Source organism: Astatotilapia calliptera, chromosome 7, assembly GCF_900246225.1.
Source record: "Astatotilapia calliptera chromosome 7, fAstCal1.2, whole genome shotgun sequence".
Lineage (NCBI taxonomy): Eukaryota > Metazoa > Chordata > Actinopteri > Cichliformes > Cichlidae > Astatotilapia > Astatotilapia calliptera.
Window position 1 is genome coordinate 49,025,327 of NC_039308.1, and position 14,156 is coordinate 49,039,482.

Genomic DNA, 14,156 nt, shown 5'->3' on the forward strand with positions numbered 1-14,156 from the left:
CCAGGGCTGTGCACTCTTGGCGTAGTGATTAGGGAGAACAAAACAAAATGGCCAAGGTTTTTTTGTTGTTGTTGTTTTAAATAGGAATTAATAACCTGCATGAGAAAACTGGAAGGAAGAGTAGAAGTATGCAGAGACCTGATAGTTAAGTGGACAGAAAAGGAGAATTTACTTTATGTGTCACTGATTATTGAAATTTGTCTCAGTACATTATTTAGTGCTACAGATCAGTATTTTTACATTGCTGCTTAACTAGATAATAAACATTTGGTGCATGTCTAAAAATGATTGGTTACTACATTGTGATCTGTGCTATAATGACAAAAATGACACAGGTATTATACTCAGTCAAAAATATTTTTTAATTGAATATTTATTACATTGTTACACTCATTCAAACCCTGCTTGTGCTCGTTTCCACCATAAGGCAGTTTTGTTGCATTCACACTTTAAATGCAGATCTTCAGACCTACACAGTACAAAGTAACGCAACATTGCATTTGTGTTGGATTTTGAGCTTTTAATATATCAGTACTAAAACAGTAGGTGAAATAATTAACTCACGCATTATATATTTAAAAAAAAAAATTTTTTTTAAAGTGCTGTGTTGACCCCTTAATGCTGCCCCACTTTAGTGTGGAAATCCTTCTTTTTTATAGCATGTATCACCTTAACATGCTACATTTGATAATTAACGTCTCATTGGGATCATAGTTTAAAATTCTGTATTTTTATTAGAGAAAAAAAGTATTAATTGATATTAATGAGGCTGAAGGTCGATGTTGATTTCTTGCCTAGGCTGCCCTTGCTCATTGCTGCCTTTTCGAAAACGGCCCTGATCCAGGACAATATGTCTGGTTGTTGAAGGGCTGCCAGAAGTAGTTGTTAGTTACAGTTAGGGCGCGTCCCTCTTAGGATAGGTTGTCCACTCTGAGGTCTGATATCGAATAGGTCCATAATTTCCAGCTTGTTCCCAGGAGAAGCTCTCCTTTGCTCTTTTCTCTCTGTTTCTCTCTTCCTCCTCTCCTTTCAGAATCCTGTGAGAAACAGCAAGGTGAGTTCATTCCTGCTCTTGAAAAAGTCTTTATTCCTGTTTTTTCTTCTTCTTCTTTTTTTTTCTCTTTTTTTTTTTGCTAAGACGAATCGTTTCTTTGTGCATGTGGCATATCTAGAAATTCTGTTTCTTCGCAATATGTCTCAGAAATATTTTGAAATTCAATATTTATTGCGGTGCTTTTGAATTGTTCTCATGAAAGCACCGGATCAAATGCCTGCTGAGCTATGTGGCAGATGAAGGGAGGGGGGGGGGCGAATCACTGCTCTGTTTTTGTGCTTTCATATCAGCACAACATATCAGGTAAAGCTGATTAAACAGAAATCAAATACATTAAAATTAAATTAATATTTTTATTCATATAAAACTATTTATTAGGAATGAAGTGTTTAAGTGCACCATGTTTAACAATCTAATACTAGTGTAAAAAATGATTTATACACACACAATGAAGTGTATTATTTAAACCCAAAACAGATTTCTAACAGTTTTTCTCTTACTTTTGAATTTAGTGACAGGTTCATGTTAAATAAATCAACTTGTGTGCGCCGTGACTGAATATCAGTTCTTTATTATTTGTATAACAAAAGGCTGGATGAGCTGCCTTTTGTAAAGCATATTTTTGCACAGTTCATATTAACATTTTAATGTGGATTTTTACTCAGTGAACAAAAAATGCATTTCTGGAAAAGTTTGTTTTTTCCCCTGAATAAATCGTGACAATAATTTACACCAAATTCATAAAGTTCAGGCATTATTAAACATTTCCTAAAATTAAATTAGTATCCCTGGCATTTTTTGGTTTTTAGGCAGTGTGTTCCTTTAACGAAGCTAATATGTAAAATAGTCAACATTTATGATAAAATTATTAAGTTTAACTATTAATTAATCATTTATTTATTTATGTCTTTTTGGGTTTCTGTAATAAGCGGGCGGCATTTTAAGGAAACAAAAGTCCATTCTGTTTATATTCTATAATATTTTGCACACATGCTTTTATATATGCCACAGTGCATTTCAAATATTGATGGATAATGTGTTTTCAAATAAGTGCTCAGTCAAGAGTTTTGCATATGAAGATAACTTGTGGAAAAACTTGAACTTGATATTTTTGGGAACTCATTGCTGGAAAAATATCCCTAATCCAGATAAAATGATATTCCCAAGGTGCTTTATTCCATAAAATTCTCCAAAGGAGCTGATTGTTAGCAGACATTTCCAAAATGATATAGCTGAATTATGTTTCAATATAACTTATTATCGGCTCGCTTTTGCAGGAAATGCAGTGTTAGGTAAGCTCAGCTGTGCAGCATGCTTTCACCTCTGTACTAATATCAAAGTATACGTTGAAGGGAGTCACAGAAACAGATCCTGAACAAGCTGCTTTTTTCTTATTGGTTGCAATCACCAATATTACGATTCTTTTTTTCTTGTATTAGAAACATCATTACTGCGCATGTCTTCTGTCCACCATTTCATTGCACATGCAACCATTTTATGAACTTCAACATAAAACAGTCTTTTAGGTCAGAGGCCTTGAAAACATACTTGAATTGACAATGTTTACTTAGGAAGGAGTACTTATTGGAAATACGGGTACACGGATGAAGCACAGCCTGCTAAAGTAAAGTTAAAAACTCTTTGGACCGGGGTGTGTTAACATTGCAAATCCTGTGCAGTGAGCATTCAGTCGTTTCTTCAGATTTTTCCACATAGAAATAATTCTGTTTGAGCTGTGCTGCACCTTGCAAGGTTAGCCTGCATTCCCTGTCTGTGCATGCATGCGTATAAATGTCAAACAGACGGAGAAAGTGGCGGTCACAGTCGGCTGCCTAAGGTGACTGGTGGGGGTCAAAGGTCAGGCTGTGTTAATACGACGTGATGTGCTGCCCCCGGGACCTCGGTCCCATGAGGGATAACCCCCTAATCAGCATTAGTTAATGTGTTAGTAATCTTTACCTTCTTAAAGCAAACAACAGTGGAGCATTCAATGAGCTCGCTTGGCCTCCCATGTAACGCTTTTGACCCAGGGGTCATGGCCTTTGTTCCCTCCTCGATGGGGAGTGCCCTCAAAGGTCCTGGGTGTAATAGAGAAGTTGTTTAGACACGTGCAGGGTTTAAGCTCGACCACCTTATGGACTCTTCTGCTGGAGAGTATACTCTCCCCTCATACAGAAGGGATACTTTGTGGTTAGCTTTTATCCCCTTCAATAAGTCAATTAGAATAACCTTGTTTTTATGTGCCGCATATCATATCTAAGTGTCGACGTTGTAGTGGTTGCTGACCAAGCACACAGCCATCCCTTACCCCCACCCCCCAACACACACACACACACACACACACACACACACACACACACACACACACACACACAAACCCCTACTCCCACCTGCTAATGCCTCCTCGATGTTTCTAAGAGCAAATATTGTTTGTCTTTGTGGATTCCCTGCCCAGTGAAATTCCATATCGCTCTTGCTGTGCTCATTGTTTTATTGTTTCATGTAGCAGTAGGACGAACGTTCATCCAGTCCACCATTTAAATTCTGTAATGCAATGTTTACCCTAACAAATGCCTGCAGACGTCTTTTAAAACACTTTAATGTGCCGTCTTCTGAATGCAATCAGTGCCCGTCAGCAGACAGTTTGTTTAAGCCACAAAAAAATGTGTCTTATTTATAACGGCGTTAGACATATGCGCTGCATTTCTATTGCTATGCTATTTTTATATTTTAACCGCTTCAAAACAGTTTTTTTCTCTGTCGTAAAATTGTGTTCCCAACTCGATTCATTGCATCAAACCTCGATGAAACAGAGAAGCATAATCATACGTTAAAATTATTAGGAGTAAAATAATTGTCAGGCAGAGGCTATAACATGGCGCCGTCTGCCATTTTGTTTCTCATTGCAATATCAATTGGCCTGATCGACTGACTTTGTATCACACAGCTGCAGCAGCCTAGTACTCCAGAAGGAAAGCTGTGGCTTTTCCCTGCCTTTTCTCCCTCCCGGATGTCAGTGCGGCTGCATCGTGTGTTATTGTTAGTGCTTCATCTAATGTTAGTCGTTTTTGATCATTTAATCTGAAAAAAAAAAAAAGCAAGATGTTGCCAGTAGTAAGAACTGCTTTGTGCGTTTTGTTTTTTTAAACGGAAACCGATTTTATACAGTCGGCCTTAAATAGTCTGCATTTGCTTCTAAAGTCCGACTAGTCATGACTCCACAATTAAGATGTGACAGGTAATTACGACACGCAACAGAGGCACAATGTAGCGGCAATGTAGACACGCAACACAGCGGCAAGAGCTGGCAGCAGTCCCAAAGCCAAAACTGTATCCTCAGATGAACTTTATGTCATGCAAAGTACAGTATGCACACTAAGCATAAATTCACAGAGCATGCTTCCCTAAAACTAATGACTAATACTCCTTGGAGTTCTAACATATGCTTTTTTTATTTATTTTTTTTTACAAGCTATTCCCCAAAAATCTTAACATATACCCAAGACATCTTTATACATTGAAGCCATAATGAAGTCATGAGTTTCTCAATTGGTTAAAACGCATGGCGAGATGTGACGTATAACTTGAACTCCTTCTAATAGGATTCTATAGCTCCTGCCAAAGTGCATGACTGAACTGAGCTAGTATCTCATTTAGGGAAAGGAAGAAAAAAGAAAGAAAGCGAACAAATACCTTGCAGTGCAAAGCGGCCTTTTCCTGCACTTTGTTAGTTTAAATAATATTGGCATTTTTCTCCTCTCTCTCTAATTGTCTTTGGCCGTATGTGTTTCTACTAAAAACCCGTCTAGCAAAGAGGAGTGCGCGGAGAGAGGAGAAGAGTTTTTTTTGTGCAATCCAGCCTGTGCTGCTGTGAGGAAGAGAGAGCCGGCGAGGAACGGGGTGGTGGCCGTGCAGTGAAAGCAGCCCTCACAAGCTGTGCAGCCTGAAGCAGTAGCAGCCATGTTAAACAAGTCTCCGTGAGCTCGAGCCCCGCTTATGTATTTGTGCTCTCCAAAGCCGACAGGAAGTTTTCACAGAGTAAAACGTAAGAAAAAGTTTAACCCCCACCTTGTGTTTTTCCTCTCTGTCTCCCTCTTTCTCTCTTTCTCATTGTCTCTTGCTAGGAATGAAGTCCCCTCTTTAATTCTCAGCAGTTTATAAAGCAGAAATGAAATTTATTTTTAAAAAAGAGAGAAAAAAAAAAAAGCTCCTCAGTAATAAATACACTTTACATATCTCCTTCCTCCTTTTCTTCCCTTATAGAGCTCCTGGTTCAAGGCCGAGGGGGGAAAAAAGTTAAAGCCACGAGGTCTGCCTTTTGCAGTTTTTTAGAACCAGAGCCAAAAGAGGCAGGAAGTTGTTGTACAATAGCGTTACAGTAATCTGCCTCAAATGGAAAAAGCCAAATGCTGATCGCGGAGTGGAGAAGGTGGCAGAACAGACAGAAAGAGGGAGGGAGGGACAGGCAGGGAGAGAAAGAGCTCTAGCGTGTGAGAAGCAAAGCATAATCAATGCAATCTAAGATGGTGGAAACAGCCCTGCTGTTTAGTAGGGACCCCCCCCCCCCTTTCTCCTCTCCTCTCCTAGTTCCCTCTGAGGCTCACTTATGCTTCATGTAAATCTGTGCAAGAAATTGGTTCAAACTAAACGCGTGGACCATTATGTTATCTTTTTTTTTTCGTTCTCCATTTTAAACAAGACAAATCGGCATCTCTGGGGGGGTTTCGCTAAAATGTTCTCCGAACTGTTGAACATTGAATACCGGGGCATGTAGCAGCTGTTTTTCCTCGAGGAAAAAGCAGCAGAGTCTCACCCAAAAATGCTTATCAGCCTTTTTTGACTTTGTGCCAAAATAGCTGCGAAGGTTCGGCTACAGCCTTTGCTTTGTGACAGAGCCGGGGCAAGAAGGAGGCGTCCTGGCCATGCGTTCTTTGCCACATGTTACTGAAATTAACACTCTCCGTGCTTTTCTTTTTCACTTTGTGTGCTCGCGTCCTTGTGTGTGTGTGTGTGTGTGTGTGTGTGTGTCATGGTCTATTCTATCCATTCAGGCTGCTCAGGCATGCCAAAGAGTTAATGCGCTCTGAGTGTGTGTGTACGTGTGTTCCTTTCAGTGTGTACTTCCAGATCTGTAAAGCTCCACCACGGTAAGAGATGAGGTTAATAATTCAAGGAGATCTCAGAAGTGTTGCATATTTCAAGGATCCTTCAGCGGGGGCAGCTTATGCTGAATGACTCTGTATTCTCCCGTTTTCCTTGCTTTTCTTTGCACTTGCTGATATAGTTGCTGACGTACGTTATAGTGGATCCCAGTATGGCGTGTGAGTGCAGGCACTGAGCCTGCGCGCTGCCTGGGAGGAGTGGATTTCTGTGTCATTCTTCTTCCTCCACCCCTCCCACATTTAGTGCTTTCCACCCTCCCACTCTGCCTCGCTCTCTTCCCTTCTGTGTCTCCATCTCCCACCCATCTTATGCTCCCTCCCTCCCTCCCCAGGCCCCAGTGCAAATACAGTTCCTTGCCGTGTTGGACATGTGATGAAAAAGTGACTGGTTCGCGCGCTCTGCTACACCTCCTATTTCATCATCAGCCGAGCTTTTCTACCCCTTCACTGTATGCCTGTCTGTCTCCTCCTCTCGGATTCTCTCTCTCCCTCTCTCTCTCTCCCCCTCTCCTCGTCTTCTCTCTCTGAATCGGTCGCTCCTCTCTTTCTGCTAGAGCCACACGCAAGGGGGAGACTTGAGCTCTGCGAGGGGAGAAAAAAAAAAAAGACAAAAAGTCTGCTGCTATTTCTACAGTCAGGGCCTCCCCGCAGCCCGCCCTGCCATAGATGGATCTTTTTTTTTTTTTACTCACTACTAGCTGGATTTTAACCCTCTGCCTCCAACTAGCTGCACAGCAGCTCTGCAAAACCTGGCAACAAGTGGCTTTTTTAGGGGCCCTTTTCTTACTTTTGGCACATTGATTTTTGCACCGCTCTGGATTTTTGATCACTTATCTGCTTTTCTGTTGCTTATTTTCTAAAACTGTACCTCATTTTCCTCTTCTTTTTTTGTTTGTTTGTTTAGTTTTATTAGGGTTTTTTTCCCCTTGCTGGTTTTTAGCCATGTTTATTTGGTTTCTCTCATTTTGGATCAAAATTTTCCAAGGTGGTGTTTCTCCATCTGATGGGCCTTGATCCACCTGGAATGCCAGGGGCGCCATTTTTGACGGGTAACCTTTTTGTGGTGGTGGGCTTGTGGCCGGGATGTCCATGGATGGCAGTCACAGAGTGACCAGTGTCTCAGTAGGGTATACGTGTGCGTTTTAAAGGAGATGTTTCGTAATCCGCGCCAGCGACTGGCGTGAAGTACCGCACCTTGTTTGTATTTACTCTGCTTCTCCTCCTGTTTCCTCTCCATGTCCTCTCTCCTTCGCTGTCTCCTTGTGTCTCTTTCTCACTCTTGTTCTCTCTCTTTCACGCCGACTCGCTCTCGAGGGCAAATGAGTGGTGCGCTGAGCCGGAGCTCTTACTGGGACAGGTGCCAATTGCAAACAAAAGAAATTAACAGGCAATAAGCGAAAAAAAAAAAGGGGGGAAGCAAATTGTCGAATTGCAAGTTGTTGAGATGTCACCAGTAGCTGTGCACGTTACGTCGCCGCATGACCGGTTTGCATTATTGTTGCGTTACGTTATCAAGTATTAAAGTAAAACAGAGGTTTGAATACTTTGCTTCACTTATTCCAGTGAAGGCATTTCACTTGAGAAGAGGGAGGGAGTAATGTGAGAGAGAAGCATATAGACTTGTGAATTATTCATGTGCTCAGCCAAGGCTGAGACTGGACTGGTTGTGCTATTTGCATGCATCAGACATGCTGTTTGTCTGTTTGCTAACATTCCTCATTCAAAGACTTGTTAACTAGCAGCCGGGCTTAGCTGGAGTCTCGCAGACAGCCTCATGGCCTCCTATTGTTTCAGGCCTCACCGGGCCTGGACCCAGCTGGTGGCAGGCAAGCCATGCAGCCCTGAGCTTTGGGTTGAGACTGTGGTTGAAGGAGGGATTTGTGCCTGGAGGTGAGACTGACGTGGGCACTGAGGCTGGAGCTGAGGCTGAGGCACGGCTGTGAACGGGACATTCTGAGGGAAATCACGGGGTTATGCAAGAAGCACCAAACTGGAGCTTATGGCTTTCTCCTCTTCTTGACAGAGATGTGGATCAAAGCGGGAAGAGCTTCCGAACCTCACCGGACATTTAGCGTCTTTGCTCTGGTAACTGGTGAGTAATTTTCATTTAAAATATGCCTATGGATGCATGGTTTCCGATGTACTTTATCAATGTGTTTGCATTTTGGACGTTCAGTTTTCGCAGGAATCCTGTACAAATAAACATCTCGATGAATTTGAGGTCTTTGCACAAAGTTTCTTTTCACCTGAGCGAGCATTTATGCATCTGAATTTAAAGCCCTGCACTTAGAACAGCAGATATCAGAGCGTTAACAGCTATTCTCATGATTTCAAGAACATTTCCCCACTAAAAATTTCTACAAACTCATTCATAGTTTAGCAATACGCACAAAAAAGGCAGAAAAGCACTCTGTTGACCGGATAATTCTACTTTAATGCAATCAGTGAGTAAGTGCAAGGCCACAGTTGTGGAGGTATTTCATATGAGTGATGCTGTCCGAGCTTAGAATGCACTGTATGAAGAGAAGCACGTGGTGCGCTGATCATTTCGATCAGTTTAATGTTTTCAGAAGCTTTTGGAGGACGTCTTAATTTTTACAACTATTTATTTTTAAATGGCAAATTTCTTTGAGTTCGTGCTTTTACAGTTTGTACTTGGTAAGCTTATATTTTATTCAAGAAAACGGAATAGAGAATAACTCACCATTTCTTCACCATTTGCTTTTGTATACATAATTTTTGTTAATCGGAGGATTCCTTCATATTTTTTCCCCACTTTTGGATCTATACCTTACATGTCTGAATACAGATTTTACAAGACTTGTGCTTTTGATAGAAGCGCTTTACATACAACTACAGATGCTTTTGTTATTATGTTGATACTAATCGCATTTCTCTTGATTTGATGGAAGAACAAACCTGAATGAGCAACAAACGCAGCAGTTTCACCAACAAGAGAATTTATAAAAAATGACTGTGGATATTGTGAATTTAATGATCAAGATCATGGGAAATCTGTACTGCTTGAATGTTTTTAAGACATTAAAATAGCAAAGTATATTCCCAAGTCTAATGAGAAAAATCTTCTTCGAGGTGTCGCTTGAAAGTATAATCAAATTTGCAGTAAAGCTGTTTTCTGATTGCGTTTTTTGAAAATTGCGGAAATTTTCTAGTTTAATCAACAAAAGTTTGCGTATTTGTCGAATATTCTGCTTTGGATTTCAGATGTGCTGTGTTATGTTGGGTGTCGGGTTTTACATAGAAGATGACTTTTTTTGAAGGACAAAGTCAAAATGATTACTCAAAGCTTTCAAGAGTGAGGCTTACTGTTGCATATGTAGCTTATTATGCTCATTCATATGAATGTAAGCTTTGCTGTACTAGCTGTGGACACATGGTTTTGGCTGGAGGAGTATCTCGCTACTCCACCCCAAGGCCTTTTTGGCACTGAATGGCAGGAGTGCAGTGGAAGGTTGCATGTCGAGAGGCAGATGGCAGGGTTTTCAGCATTTTCTCTCTGTGTGTAAAAGCATACCTACAACAACACAACAGCCTGGTACAACCCACAGTGGGTGCACTGAAGCAAACTAACAGTTTATTGCATCTACACAGCAGAGCTAGCAATGGGACACACACAGACACAGTCACACATACACACTAATACAAATTTACCGTCAAACGTGCGCGTAAATGTATTTGTGTAGTTAATAGTAGTTCATAATAATTGTACTTTTTTTGTTGATGCTTTCTTGGTGTATGATGTGAGGTTTAGTCAAATAGTTGGTTAGAAGCATTTTTTCATGTAATTACCAACAGCAAAGTGGCTCAAATGGCTTCTTTTAATTTTTAATTTTTATTTTATGTAAATGGAAATATGTACTTAATATAATGCAGAAGCAAAGCAGACATTAAAACTGCATGCCACAGCTAAAACACCAAGTTCTCAAACTTGAACTTGACTGTCCTTGAACTTGAATGGGGGGGGAAAAATCAACAATTATTCTTAGTCTTAGTATGTTAGTTAAAACATATGGTGCTAACAAAAATCCAACTGAAAAAACGTGGGACATTTTTTAATAGATAAGCAAAAAGAAAGTGTGTGTGTGTGTGAGGGGGGTGCACTATGCAAAAGATTATTTGTCATGTTCAGTTATTTTTCTACAATATTCGCAGCAATTCTGTAAGTAATTTATTACTGTTTTTATTATATGTATCATACTGAGGTAACCCTGCTACTTTTAATTTATTACTCACTTTCAGTTTAATTTATATTTGAGTTTGTCCATGTGAAACTCAAAAATGTCATGACGCGTAGTAAAAAGAGAAGAAAATATAAAAACGGACGAATATGTGCACATGTGCACGTCCTCATTTTTTTCTGCCAAGTGTAATTGTTTAAAACAAATCAAAAGTTTGTCCCGTGAAGTTTTTTTGTAAGCACACGTCTTCATAGAGGAAACTAAACAGAAAGCGTAAAAGAAAAATGTGTATGCTAAAACACTGTTTTTAAAGTATTTACATTACTGTAGAGATCAGTTTACGGATGGCTAAGTCACAGCAGCAGCCTTTTTTGGTGTGTGTGTGTGTGTGTGTGTGTGTGTGTGTGTGTGTGTGTGTGTGTGTGTGTGTGTGTGTGTGTGTGTGTGTGTGTGTGTGTTTGCAGTAAAACAATGGTGCAAGGCATGATTGAGCATGTTTCTACTTGTTGGTGCATCATGTATATGATTGTGTTTCTTAAACATTCATATATATATATATATATATATATATATATAAAATACACACACACACACACACACACACACACACACACACATATGTATATATATATTTGACCACAAAACCCTTTTATTATCCCTAGGCTTTTCAAGTGTCACAAAAAAATGTATTTATAACTGCGACAATTCTCAGAATTAAATTATTATTAATAATAATAGTCGTTCATAATCATTTAGTTCTACCTTTCGAATAGTGTAAAAAAGGCAATTGTTGTATGAAGTATTCTCCAAATGATCATTTATATAGTAGCAGTAATACATAATTTCTTTTGTGTGTAAAATTGCAATAATCTCTCTATACACACTTGGACATTTTCACATTTCTGAATCGTACATAATTTAAAAAAATATGTGTTTCACATCAGCAAGAATACATGGAGTGTAATATTGTTGTCTTTTGTGTTGCTGTTTCATTTTGCACATTTTGATGCTCGTGTGTGTGTGTGTGTGTGTGTGTGTGTGTGTGTGTGTGTGTGTGTGTGTGTGTGTGTGTGTGTGTGTGTGTGTGTGTGTGTGTGTGTGTGGTGAGGCAGCCCTGTGCAGACTGCTGTCTGAGTGTTTGAGTTTGAAGTTTTGAGTATGTGGTTGAGGTCGTGTGTGAGTGCTCAGCGTATTCTTACTAGTGCAACTCAGTGAAAATGAGTCATTCATGAGTACAACACAGCAATAAGCCACCGACACAGTGCTTCATTTGTTAAGTGGATAAATTGGTATTTTAGATTATGTGATTTTGTTTCATTTATGAGCTTGCTGTGATGTTGTGAATTTCATCCAATTTCCTCCTGGCTAATATGAAATCCAGATTGGAGTGATGAATGGGGGCCAAGTCACCACTCACTGTAAATATATTTTTGTGCCATAATAATGAAGCCGCTTTGAATTCTGCTGCTTAAAGCGGCTTCAGTGTGCTGTTAAAAATACAATAAAACTGAGAAAGCCAACATAATGGAAGTTATATTGTATGTCTGAGCTCTCTGGAGAGCTGTCAGGGTTTGGGATTGTGTTGTCCTACTCTGCTGTCTGGGCTTGCTCTACAAAAACGCATGTAGCACTCTTAAGTTGAATGTATTCACAGGTTCACTGTAAAAGTGTTTTCTATGTTTAAAGAATGGAAATTTTCTAGCACGTTTATCTCACTGTTTATTATGTGATCAGATATTTCTTAACTGCATGTCTGTTTCTATTAAACTTTTTACACTACTTTCCCACTTTTTAGTAAATGGTTGTGTATATTAAAGAAAATACATAAAAAAATTAAACCTGATGTGATTTTATGTCGATCTAAAATGAGTTCAAAGCTTCAATATATTGATCCATCCTATATTTAGGTGCAGGATTCTTACTGAAGCAGTAAGACTATGCAGCAGGTCTGCATAGTCTTACTGCAGCGCATCTAAAGGTCAAGGTGAATTCCACCAAAACCTGCAATAAAATGCTTTTCACTGTGCTCGTGTAGGCATCGTAGCGCCTTCAACATTACAGTTAGAAAACTTTTAAAGGGGGCCCTTTAGTGCAGTCATGCCGAGTCTCTGTATTAGAAGATGACCAGGCCCCCTGTTGCTCTCCTCAACGTGGAAGAATCCATGAGTGGATCTACAGTGGCCACTACAGGCTGTGGCACACATAGGAGTTACAGTACACGAGAAAGTAGGCCAGGCCTAAACAGAGAGGAGAGAATCTAGAGAAAAAGTCCTCAATGCACGCACACACACACAAAAAAACATATACAAGAATTTTCAGTGTTCTGGTCAACTATATAAGTGCTGAAATTATGTCATAAAAACTAAAAAAAAATTATAAAACGCTGGGGAAAAACCCAAACTATGTATAGATTAACACCTAAGCTGTGTATTGAGGTGTGTTTATCTGCAGCACCACTCCTACTTTATCCGTATTTTATTTTTATGTGGTTATGTTTGGATGTTTCTGCACCGGAACCTTTGTGCAGTCTGTGTCGGTGTGTAGTCCTCGGGCAGTGATTGCAGGCAGGGTGTGAAGGCGGGACTCTGTGATAACACAGCGACCACGAGAACATTCGGTATACTAAAACATACAGACCCATTCGTGTTACAGAGACAATGCCCAACCTCCACGGTTTTGATGCTTGTGTTTGCTTCAGTTTGCTACATTTTTGCGGGGTTGAATGTATCTCCAAGTCTGTGTTTCTGCTCGTGTGTCCTTTCCTGTTTGTGAAGCATGCGCTGCGTTCACGCGAAATCTGGCAGCGCGGCATCTTTTCAAAGGGTTGCGCAAGTTATTTTGCTCGTTCGCTTCTACTTTAACAACGTGAAGCTATCCAAAACTACTGTTTCATTTCTCTAATTCGCCGCTTTCTTCACCTTTTAGTTTGCTCGATCACTGCTGCTCTTTGTCTCTCTCTTTCTGTTCATTTACAAACAGTACCCAGCTACAACACAATGACAGGCACATATGCTGATGCTCTTACATTCATATTCCTGCACCAACAAAAAAAAAAATCCTGCTTTTTCTCACCCATCTCATCATACATGGAAGCCATTAGTCCATTACCCTGCAGACTACTGAGGACTGGACTTTTTTTTTTGTTCCTTCCTGTGTTAATCAGGATGTCAGCTGGGAGTGTCACATGTAATTTATCCACAAAACCACAGCAATTCCACAGAGACGGTAAGTACAGTCATAATGACATAATATTGGACTGGGACAAAGTTTCAAGGCATGACAGAAAATTAGAATTTTCCTCCCCTGTACGTATCCCTCTTTTTTTTTTTTTTCCTCCAGACATTCTGTAAGTAAAAAAAATGCTTTACACCATGAACAAAAGTTTGTGTTTCTTTTTTCCCCTCAATTGGACAACTCTCACATTTGAAAACTGTTTTCTCATGAGAGTTTGTTAGAAGTTTGACACATGTAATATCTGAGCATTGTAAATACTCATTGTTTTTCTCTTCCTGCCCTAATCAAACGCACTGAGGCTGTAATACACAGCATCACGTGCGAGTGTCTCTCGGCACACATCGTCGGGACAGATGCTTGTTTTATGTACCTGCCAGGCAAAGCGATATTCCAGATAATGCTCAGCTGCACCCACTCGGTTTTTTCTTTTCCAGCACTCATATATTTCTTCAGCTTTTGGCCTCTGCTGTCGCCAAGGCAATTTAGTCCGAGAAAAACTGCAGAATC

General features: G+C 40.0%; 1 protein-coding gene and 1 long non-coding RNA gene across 2 annotated transcripts in view; one reads left to right on the plus strand and one right to left on the minus strand.

Annotated features, from left to right (window-relative positions):
- Positions 1–343: 343 nt before the first annotated feature.
- LOC113026475 (uncharacterized) lies at positions 344–4,104 on the minus strand. Its single transcript, XR_003272926.1, has 2 exons — positions 3,014–4,104; positions 344–1,037 (listed from the first exon to the last, which is right to left on the minus strand). It is a non-coding gene; the product is annotated as an uncharacterized LOC113026475 (long non-coding RNA).
- Positions 4,105–7,126: 3,022 nt separating this feature from the next.
- pparab (peroxisome proliferator-activated receptor alpha b) overlaps positions 7,127–14,156 on the plus strand; it is a 69,261-nt gene continuing 62,231 nt past the window's right edge. Inside the window, exon 1 of the mRNA XM_026175311.1 lies at positions 7,127–8,308. The gene's annotated coding sequence lies outside the window, so the exon portion shown is untranslated. The remainder of the gene's footprint in view (positions 8,309–14,156) is intronic.